Genomic DNA, 8,969 nt, shown 5'->3' on the forward strand with positions numbered 1-8,969 from the left:
TATATATACAAAGGGTGACCTAAATGAAATAGCCAAAAAACAGGGAGATAGAGCCAAAACTGGATACCTTTTCTCACTAAATGAAGCTTCCAATACCGGGATTGGGTTACATCTAATTGAATTGTTGGCCAAAGGGGTCCCATGGGAATCTCCAAACAACCCAGCCTTTGCCAAGACTGTAGAGGTTACTCTCCACAAACTGACAACCAGGCCCCATTGATGGAGATAACACCTACACAACTCATGGAACATGAAAAAGTTGAGCTGATGTCTTCATAGCACCTTCATCCGCATGTGCTAGTGTTCATGTTGCAGGAAGTTACTCTATGTGCGACCAAAGGAGAAATATAAACATTAACCCAGCCACAGTCCTTTGATCTGTAATAGTGTCCTGCCTGCAAGTTATGCTAATGCAATGGTGTCAAAAAGCTTGTGGGAGTAACCATCAATATTTGAATTTACTTAAGACCTACTCCATGAGACCCATCCTAGACATTGCTTGAGTGACCAAGGACCTGCGACTATAGAGACCAGGGGCCTAGAGTAAAACTAAACACTACTGTTCTAAAAGTGGTAGCAATAAAATGATTCCTCACGACATTCTTTTATACTAATAGATCAGTGCCTTGCTTAACCATTATCAGAGATACTTCCTCCTGCAACTGATGAGAATAAATACAGAAACCCAATATCAGTCATTATGGAGTGAGTTAGAGACCTTAGCTTATTCAGATTCAAATTGGATGTCTCCATCAAATCTCTCTCCTCGTGGACCAGGTAACCATGCACAGGAGAAGGTAGGAAGAATGTAAGAGTCAGATGGGATGAGGACACTAAGGAGTCAAGGTCCTCTTAATCAACAGGATTAATCCACATACGAACTCACAGAGACTGAGGCACTGTCTTGTTAGGGTTTCCATTGCTGTGAGGAGACACCATGACAAAGCAACTCTTATAAAGAAAAACATTTCATTGTTCAGAGGTTCAGTACATTGTCATGATGGCAGGAACCATGGTGGCATTTGGCAGACATAGTACTGGAGAGGTAGTTGAGAGTTCTACATCTGGATTGGGAGGCATCAGAAGGAGAGTGACACAGGAGAGAACTGAGCATTTGAAACCTCAATGATCACCTCCAGTGACTTAATTCCTCCAAGGTCACACCTACTCCACACTTCGGAATAGTGCCATTTCCTAAGGTCCTACGGAAGGAATTTTCATTCAGATCATCACAGGCAGCACACACAGGGACTGCATACATATGTTCAAGATGAGGTATTAGAGCTTAAAGGAACAGTGAACACATGCCTCCGTCCCTAAGCCAGATGGAATCTCAAATGATAACCAGAAGCAAATGAAAAATCGACTTTTCTCCAAGGGAGTTTTATTGTGAACACAAACTACTCTTAAGGGTGGGCTACATGCCCAGCAGTAGATGGCCACCAGAAAAAAAAATTCAATAGCATCTTTAGTGGTTCCTTGTCTCATGTTGTAGAGAGTTGCTGTTCTATGCATTCTGCTGTCTTATCAAGAGATGGAACCTCACACTACTGTCTTTGAGTTTGCTCTGGATTTAATGGCTTTATTTTCTTTATAAATTGATTTTTATTGAGCTCTACATTTTTCTCTGCTCTCCTCCCTGCCTCTCCCCTCTTCCCTTCAACCCTCTCCCAAGGTCCCCATGCTCCCAATTTACTCAGGAGATCTTGTCTTTTTCTACTCCCCATGTAGATTATATCTATGTAAGTCTCTCTTAGTGCCCTCATTGTTGTCTAAGTTCTCTGGGATGGTGCTCTGTAGGCTGATTTTCTTTGGTTTATGTTTGAAAACCACCTATGAATGAGTACATGTGAAAATTGTCTTTCTGTATCTGGGTTACCTCATTCAAAATAATGTATTCTAGATCCATCCATTTTCCTGCAAAATTCAAGATGTCGTTATTTTTTTCTGCTGTGTAGTACTCCATTGTTTAAACATACCACATTTTCTTTATCCATTCTTTGGTCGAGGGGCATTTAGGTTGTTTCCATGTTGTGTCTTTGAAAAACAAAGCTGCTATGAACATAATTAAACACATGTCCTTGTGACACGACTGGGCATCCTTTGGATAGGTACCCAAAAGTGGTATTACTGGGTCTTGAGGAAGGTTCTTTTGAACAATCAAACTGTAGTAGCAGCGATTATCTGGGACTCCATTAAAATAGAGTATAAGAGCTCTTAGTTTCTATGGATCACGTGGAATTCTTCTCTATAGAATGCCACTTCTAAATTTCTAGCCACTCCATAGTGTCAACCCTTTGGCATGGGAAGATGCTGTGTATAGGACAGCATCTCTGAGAACTCTAGCTTAGATTCCAGCCTAGTATCAAGATCTTCTACCAGACACAACTGGAGTGGGGTCTATTACAGTGAAAACGTGTGATAAATCTGCAGTCAACCCACTTCAGAGTGCAGCGTTGTGAAGGTCTCCAAGGGAGAGACAGGGAAGTGAAAGGCAGTACATTTCTAGAGATCTGGGAGGTATGAGAGACTGCTCAGGTTAGAATGGATTACATCACACCACTAATGGGGAAGCCTGGCTTCTTTGGACAAAATAGCTCACAGCGTGTCCTAACCATTTTCAAAGTACCAATTCCAGATAACCTCAGCGTCGCTGGGTGACTTTCTCATTTTCCTCTTCTCATCTGCTGTCCCTTCCTGTTCTTTTGCTGTGTGTCTCTCTATTTGGTAGCGCGTGTGTGTGTGTGTGCGCGCGCGTGTGTGCATGCGTGCATGCATGCACGCATGTATTTGTGTGTGTGTACTGAAAAAGGTGCAATTATTTCACACACCCTTGGCTCAAAAATCAAGAAAAGTCAGCCATACTGTTCTGGATGTCCAAAGGCAACTTCAACCATTTCTCTGGAGAGCCATGAAGAACACCTGAGCAAGAATTCTTTTCCTTGGCTCACGCTGCCATTGTTTCTCTCTCCTGCTCTTCAGTTTTTGGCATCTTCCCTTACATATTGTATTGTTATTGTTAATCGAGCCAATGAAATTTATCTTATCAGCAGGTGATTGACTTTAGATTTCATAGATCACCGTGATTCTTTAGATATGCCCATTACATTCTGGTTAATTAGATGTTCATGACTGCATGAAAGTTCATTGATTAATTGATTACCCGAGAGTGAGACCTTTTATAAAGAGATTTTCAAAATCTGATCACATGATTTGCTATGCATTTATTAATTTGATAACAGTATATACTTTCTATTCGTATATTTCTCACTGCTTGAGTATCTATTTGCTGTTGTTTCTTTAATCTTACTCTGAATGAATCAGTCAGCTAGCTTATAGATAAGCATGGCTATGATTGAAGCCCTTTCCACCTCCCTAGACATAGATAAAGACAGGATACTATGGAGGACCCGGGAAAGGTTTTGTGTGCATAGAGCTTCTTTGAGCTACCAAGGCACTAACAATGGATACCCAGAAAGACGTCCAACCCCCAAAGCAGCAGCTGATGATATATATTTGTGGAGAGTGTCACACCAAAAATGAAATAAAGTCCAGAGATGCAATCTGATGCAGAGAATGTGGATACAGAATAATGTACAAGAAAGGGTCTAAAAGATTGGTGGTTTTCATAGCTTGGTGAAAAGGTGACATTTAGGAGTGTCTTCGTTCAAACATTTGTCCCACTGATGCTTCTCTGTGTACCTATGGTTTCACTTTAGAAATGTGATTGTATTTTAACACTTGTATAAAGGAAGTTTTGGTTTAGCATATGACTTTTAATTTATTGTAATATCTCACACAAGGAAGATTAAAGTTGTTTCCCCAAACCTCAAAAAAAAAAAAAAAAAGACAGGATACTATCTCCTGCATTTATACATTAAAACCCTTTTCAATAAAAGGAAAATAGGAGTGGAGTGGACATCCTATAGAGTTATTCATGCTATTGAGTTCTGAGTGGCAGAAGGTTAAAGCCAGTCTCAAGCTATGGACAACAGTCTGACTTAGAATTGCAAGGGCCGAGTTCAAGAAAACAAATAGCGCCAGTAGTCTCTTGGCTCAGTTACCATATGGAAATCAGTCCTAATAAATTATTTTCTATGATGTTTCTAATCCCACAGAAAGCAATTCTTTATTGTCTGAGTAGGTTATTTAAAGGAGAATTTTGATGGCTTTAAATAGCTATCAATTAACTTTCTATTTCCTGGTATAAAATATGAACATTATAATAATGTTGAGTCATTCATGAACACAAAGGAGAGAAAAAAAATCACATGTGTCATGTGACCTTTTTAACGTGCTGTATAAATGTGGCCTTTATATGTTTCTCACCACAAGACTCATCGTCCTCTGTTACCAAATTAAACAGAAGAATTGGATGACGTCCATGTGCAAGTCAGAAATTACCCAGCCCCTTTGAGGACTTTATTGGCAGAACACTCAGGCTGGGGAAGGGGCTTCCTGGGTGGATTAGAACTTTTATGTTTTGCATTGCTCTTGAAAATTATTGAAGTTTCTTTTGAGTTATTTTTTCACAATGATGAAAAAGGGCTGAAATTAATGAATGCTTTGAATTTAAATAGCATTTCACCATTAGTCATAAGTATCATAATAATTTTTAAAGCACTTTACCATTAATATTTAAAATGATCAGCAGAACTGCCTAAGCTATGCTTTTTTCTTTCCTTGATAAATTTATCAATTTGAGCTTCACTTATATCACTGTGCAATGCCGATCCATTTCATTTGGCTGCAAGACAAACTAACATATTTTGTTTTGAATAACTGTTACTTTTTTTTTGAAAAGTAATCTATTTGGAAAAGAGGTAGCTGGAGGGAGGAGTGAGGAAATAGAGTTAACCTAATTACCCTGTAATGCTGTTTTCTTTTTAATAATTTAAATGAGTCTGGAAATGTCCTTTTAGAAAGAATATGTGGGCTTCTGCTTTATCAGGACAAAGTAAATGAAAATGCTAATTGATTTCCAATGAAATTATTTGGGTGAATTGTTAATTTTTGATTTGGAAGCAATGCTATTTCTGTTAATGCATAAATAGCCTAATAATATCTGTAAGGCTGTTAAGTCAGACCTTCTACGTTTGTTAAAGCAGACTGCAGAGTGGAAACTCTCTAAGAAAGCACAGGAACCACTGTGTTTTGGGGGAAGGTGCCCCTGCTTTTACCCATTGCATACACTCTATTAAGTTGTTTTGCCAAGTTCAATGCCTTACAGAACAACACCACACCCCACCGTTACTGTCTGTTTCTGCTCAGGGGGAACCTTGTGAGACTTTCCCCACAGGGTGCTTTGATATTTTACTGCTCAGCCTTGAGTCCCTGGTGCATATTCCTAATATGGTTCATTTGATATTGTGCTTCCTATAGGGCTGTCTCCATTCTCTTCCTAAACCTACTAGGAAAATTACATGATGATTGTCCCTTCTCCAAGGCAAAGGGCCTACATCATTTGTTTTCATTCTTTCTAATACAATGATCTCAGTCTAGTGCCCCGTGTATGGAAATCCTCAGTATTATTGTCAGCTATAGAATGAAGGGGCCTTAAAGACTTTTAAAGGTAAAAGGATTGAACCTTTTCTTTATCAACTCTATGAAATAAATATGGTTTCATAAAACAATGGGATCCTCCTTCCAATATTATGGTTGTGTTTTGAAAATATCAGCGTTCTCATCGTAGTAACCATTATTTTGATATAATTCTCTTACTTTAGTGGTTAACCTTGGTCTATGAGTTCAAGACTTTAGAGTCCCCCTGAAACTTAATGCAACAGAAGAATCTCAAATATTTAAATATGAATTCCAATGATGCTATTACAGATTTGAGTAAATGTGAGCAATTATTCAAACTGAAGAAAGGTGTATATATTTTGTGACTACTTTTATTGTGCAAATTTCTAGGATACAGTGTAATAATTCAATACATGCATACCATGTATCATGCTCAATTTATAGTGGGTAGCACTTCTATTTCCTCAAATATAATTTTTAAATATTCAGTCAGTGCATAATTTTTGAACATTTTTTGTAGTGTGTGGTGTGAAACAATGGCACATGCATACACTGTGCCCTAATCAAATTGGATATAATATGATAAAGGCTTGCCCAAAGGTATTCCAAAATTATATATTTTGATTCATCTGTTTTTGGGGGGGGCTCAGGCATCTGCAGTTTAAACAAATGTCTCAGAAGATACTCATGCTGGTACCAGCAAACTGTAATTTAAGCAGAGAAAGTTGTAGAAGAGGCACTCAGCAGTCTAGAAACTGTTTCAAAGATGTGTTTCTGTGTGCAATGGTAGCATTTTCCCCTTTCCCACTTAGAATATGACACCTATATGAGAACTGGTCATTTACCTATTATCAATTATCTCCATTGCATTGAAATAAGCTTTCTGCCTTCTCAGTGGTACCAGTGCAGGCATGGAGAAAAATTCATAACTCATTTCTTTTCTTAGGTTATGCGAAGTTGGGAAAAAAGAATATAAAATAGTTGACAAAACATGGAGAAGTTTGCTTCTGTCTGTAATAATGTGATTATTTCTGCTTATTTTTTTATTTTTTGCCTTTTTGAGACAGCATTTCTCTGTGTCGCATGGCTGTCCTAGAACTAGCTGTGTAGACCAGGCTGGTCTCCAACTCAGAAATCAGCCTGCCTCTGCCTCCCCAGTGCTGGGATTAAAGTCATGCACTACCACTGCCCTGCCTGGAATTTTAATGTCTGCTAATAATGACAAGGCACCAGAAAGAAGGACTCATGAATCACCATTTATTTTTTTCTCATCTTCATGGAGTTTCTCTGCATCATCACCGTGGCTGTTTATCTAACATCAGCCCAGGGCTATTCACTGCCCCTGCCCCCGTGAAATTCTGCCTATGGGTTTCGCTCACTTCAAGAATAAGTCTATGTCTGGAACCGACTGAGCAAGTCTATGTGAGGTCTTCCACTTTTCTTTCCTGGAGCCCCGTCTACTTCATCTGCTGATTTCTTAGACTTCCCCTAACATTTCAATGTATATACAACTTTCTGCCAAGAGCATCTCCCAGTTTTGACTTACTATTCAGATTCCTACTCTGTATTTGGTACTCATTTCACTGACGTCCTCCAATGGGAAGCCTAGGATGGAAGAACTGATTATTCTGATATGATTAGCTCCTCTAGTTCCATAAACCACCAGGTTGTTAGAGAAAAGAAATCAGCAATGGCTGACCCCACTAACTTATGTCATGGTTTTGACAGCTCTAGGAGACAGTTTCCCATTTTATGGATAATACCCCTGAAGGTGAGGGGACTTAGTCAAGGCCTCAGAAACTAATGATTAGAAGGGTTGCCACTGAAACCTAATACCCTCTTTTCACCCATTATCTGAACCTTTGTATTCTACCTAAGTTCTGTTTTGCTTCAGTGCCTTCTCTGTTAGGTTGGTTATTCCTTCAGCACAGAAACCATAACTTAGGATTCTCCATATTCCAGGTTTGTAGTGAATAGCCTAAACCACAGTAAAAATTTGATTAATACATTATTAAATCATGTAATAAATTGATAATACACTGACCTTGGCAAGACTTAAAGAGCAGCAGAAACTACAAATGTGAGTAGGGTCACCCAGCCACAGTCTAGTTAATACCTCCTTATAGTATATAACTCAGAGGAACCACAGTGACTTAAAACTTCTACATTAAGTTTGTTATCAGTGCAGTGCAATAAAAGGCAGGCTTGATTTACTTGCATTTGACCTCTAAAATCAAAGGTGCAATTAGGAATGGTCTGTTCTTTCTTTGTAGCTATTTTTGGATTTCTCTGTGGCAAGGGACATTAGTTTCAGCTCATGTGATGTATGTCAGTGATGGGCTCAATGATCAAAGTGCTCCTACTTCTTCGTGCTCTGAAGCCTCTAACTGTCAATCCTTCCTGTCAGTGCATTTGGAGAGTACAGGTCAACGGTCCTTTGGAAGACTCAATTCAGATGAGCTCTTAACATGTGCCTGATCTGGAAAATGACCTGCTTGTTGTGCATGTATCTTTCCAACTTTCTGTACATTTAAGCCAACACCCTATGCTTTGGAGTCAGAGAGACTTAGGTTAAAGTTGAAGCTTTAACTGTAAGTTAAAACAAAATGCAGAAACTCTCCATGTCTTTGTTTTATTATGTATAGGATTAATAGAATCTTATTAGTAGGACTGGTGATAATTAAAGTTAAGTAGTTATTATAAGGATTAAAAGTCAAAGTTTATATACAATATCTCTTGTGTTTGACATTACATTTTTCACACTTCCAATAAAGCTAGATACATAAAACTAAGTCAGTTACTTTGACCCAAAAGCCTGAATTCAGATCTCCAGAGTAACACACTCAGCTTACACACATATCTCATTCTCTTAACTATTTCACCTCTTTTATCTCTGGCTTTTTAATAAAAAAAAATCATGATGAAATACATGATCCACATTGTCTTTCTTCCCATGGAAGTTCTGCACAATGATAATTAACTCTGTTGATTGTTCATATATCAGTTATAAGCCCCTCTACCAATAAGTGATGACCACTTGTTGAGTTCATGGCATGGCCCACTTAACAGTGAGTGACTTGGGTAAGTAGAGTGACTCAACTACACACATTTATTTAGAAACCCAAACAGGTAGATAAGCTTATGATGAATAGAGTACCCCTGCAGGGTGATCCTCACTTGACCAACCATACAACAAAGTATAGATATGAATTTGTGGATGATTCTAAAGAATATGTAGATGAACATTGGGGCGAGATAGGTGACAGAACATAGGCGTCTATTCCTGAGTATCTCAAATTCTTTCTTACCCTATATAAAAAATCAAATTCATTAGTCATTAATTACCTAGTATCAGTCCTTCTCCAACTTCTGTCCCTTCTATCATCTTGGTCATAGTGTTAAAATGATCTGAAAAAAAAATTGTTTTCATATCAAACCCTTTAAAG

General features: G+C 38.4%; 1 pseudogene; it reads left to right on the forward strand.

Annotated features, from left to right (window-relative positions):
• Positions 1-3,463: 3,463 nt before the first annotated feature.
• On the forward strand, positions 3,464-3,640 carry LOC101979460 (annotated as a pseudogene).
• The last annotated feature ends 5,329 nt before the right edge of the window (positions 3,641-8,969 follow it).

Source organism: Microtus ochrogaster, unplaced genomic scaffold, assembly GCF_000317375.1.
Source record: "Microtus ochrogaster isolate Prairie Vole_2 unplaced genomic scaffold, MicOch1.0 UNK52, whole genome shotgun sequence".
Lineage (NCBI taxonomy): Eukaryota > Metazoa > Chordata > Mammalia > Rodentia > Cricetidae > Microtus > Microtus ochrogaster.